Raw genomic sequence first — 2981 nt, 5'->3', positions numbered from 1 at the left:
GCAAAGCAGCAATTTAGCTCAACCACAAGGCTCAAGTGATGGTCCCCACAGGAAATTTCCCCATTTTAGAAGTAAGCAAAGGACAAAAATTAATTCCAGTGCAGAGTTTAAGTAGTGGGAACAGCGAATAATCCAACACAAAACTGAGAGAAAAAACAAAATGCCCACAGACCAGAGACAAAGTTTGATATTAACTAGTAAAGGCCTCACTTCACCAAAGAATACCTATAAAACCTAGAAGGAATGGAAGCCTCCTGGGCCCTCTGACCAGGGAAGGGGTAAGGCCGGGGGCCTCAGCTATGCCTTCCAACACCTACAACCAGCCCAGCGATAACCACTGAACCACTGCAGGAAGTGCCCCAGCCTCTGAAACAGGGACAGTGTGGTACCAAGGGCCTTGGCCATGCCCCCCCAACACCCAAACCCAGCCCAGTGATAACCACTGAGCTGCCACAGAAAACACCCTAGGCTCCAGAGCCAGGGCTGTGGGGGACCAACGGCTTTGGCCACATCTCCTTGACATCTGCAACCAGCCCAGCATACAACCACTGAATCACTGCTGGAAGCCCTCTGGTTTCCTCTGCAGAAATGAGGGGGATGCCACAGGCCTCAACCATGCCCCCCCTTCTTCCTTCTCCCACCATATTTGCTTTCCCTTTTCCCTCACACTCCCACCCAACTGCTCCACAACAACAACTTAGAATGTAAAAACAGATGGAGCCAGGGACCAACGTCTCCTCCTGCAACCAGGCACACTTCCACAGCCACTGGGCCCGTTACTCTTTCAGAAGGAGAGAACAAATCTAGGGTTATCAGAAATGGGAGGGAGGAGGGAGAGGGAGATGGGGAGAGATTGGATAAGAGGCTTAAAGAATAAGTATGATTTTTAATAATATATATGCCAATAATATTGATTTGAACCTCAAAAATATATGTAATCAATTATGATTCAATTTTTTTAAAAAGTGTAGTGCATGCAATTATGTACAGTACGTAGTACTTGATAATGGTAATAGGCAATGATGTTACTGGCTTATGCATTTACTATACTATACCTTTTATCGTTATTTTAGAGTGTACTCTGTCTGCTTATTAAAAAAAAAAGTTAACTGTAAAATAGCCTCAGAGCAGTATTCCAGAATACAGGAGGTATTGCAGAAGAAGGCATTGTTATCATAGGAGATGACAGCTCCATGTGTGTTATTGCCCCTGAAGACCATCCAGTGGGACAAGATGTAGAGGTGAAAGACAGTGATATTAATGATCCTGACCCTGTGTAGGCATACGCCAATGTGTGTTTTTCTTAGTTTTTAACAGAAAATTTTAAAAAGTAAAAAAGAAAAAGAAAAAAATTTTTAAATAGAAAAAGTTTATAGAATAAGGATATATAAGAAAATATTTTTGTATAACCACAATATGTTTGTGTTTTAAGCTGTGTTATTACAAAAGAGCCAAAAAAAATTTTTTTTTAACTTTTTAAGCTATAAAATAAATTATAGTAAGCTAAGGTTAATTTATTATTGAAGACAAACGTTTTTTATAAATTCAGTGTAGCCTAAGTGTACAGTGTTTATAAAGTCTACGTAGTATGCAGTATTGTCCCAGGCCTTCACATTCACCCACAACGCACTCACTCACTGACTCACCCAGCGTAACTTCTAGTCCTACAAGCTCTATTCATGCTAAGTGCCCTATACAGGTGTATCATTTTTACCCTTGTTTCATATTTTTACCATACTTTTTCTATGTTTATATATGATTAAATATATAAATACTTAAAATTGTGTTATGATTGCCTACAGAAATCAGTACAGCAACCTGCTGTATAGGTTTATAGCCTAGGAGCATTAGGCTATTCCGAATGGCCTAGGTGTGTAGTAGGCTCTACAATCTAGGTTTGTGTAAGTACATTTTTATGATATTTGCACAAAGACGAAATCACCTAATGATGCATTTCTCAGAACTGGTCCTTGTTGGTAAGTGACCCATGATTGTACTGACATTTAAAAATAGGCCTGTGACTTTGCTCTTTTAGTTGTACAAAAAAAAATGAATCTAAATATCTTAACAATTTTGTATCCACCATTGCATCACAGACCGACTAGCTATTTACCAAATCTATTTCCTCTTCTTCATGGGCACAAAGCATCCCTTAAAATTAAAATCCTCTTCTTCATGGCCACACAGAATGAATTCTGGACAACAGGATATGAATAGAAATGATTTATGCTACTTCCTGGTCTGGCCCATAAAAACCACCAATGCATGATCTGTATGCTGCTTGCTCTTTCTCTTCCCACTTCTATCAGCTGGAGGTTGACTGACCACATTGAGCAAAGACCCCTTTCCTCCAACAACTGCCCTCTGATCTCCCATTACCATTTATCTCCCTGGCAACTATTAGATTTTTACATGAGTAAGAAATTTCTATTTAAGCCATTGAGATTTGGTGGTTTATCTGCTTCAGTAGCTAACAGTACCTTAACTGATATAAGCATCAACAATTTTAAAAATACATGAACAAGCTCTTCTGTAACAGAAAGTAATTTTAGATTATTCCTTTTTTCTTTGAACTCATATTCTCACTTCACTTTTCCCATAGTACATTATCCAAATATATTTCATGCTTAAATTTTTCAGTGGTTACCCTATCATACTACTCCGCAACAAAAATAAGTACATAACTTGATGTTATGAAAGGCATTTGTTTCCTCTGGTCATAAAGCTCTAAATGTTGAAAAAAATTCTATAGATTTATCCTTACAATCATTATTATATAAAACTTATTAAGGGTGCAAAACCGAAGCCTCAAGCCAGGCCACATGAAGCAGGAGAGTTTATCGGACCTACTGGTCCAATAAGACCCTGCCACCAGCCCCTCCAGTACCATCTCAGAGCTGATCATCTCAGCAGTACTGATCCCACCCAAGACACTTAATCAGACAGCCAGGACTGTGAAAGCGAGATAAAGAGTAAATTGG

This window comes from Cynocephalus volans, chromosome 8, assembly GCF_027409185.1.
Source record: "Cynocephalus volans isolate mCynVol1 chromosome 8, mCynVol1.pri, whole genome shotgun sequence".
Taxonomy (NCBI): domain Eukaryota; kingdom Metazoa; phylum Chordata; class Mammalia; order Dermoptera; family Cynocephalidae; genus Cynocephalus; species Cynocephalus volans.
The sequence above is the reverse complement of the archived record's forward strand: the minus strand, read 5'-3'. Positions refer to the sequence as shown.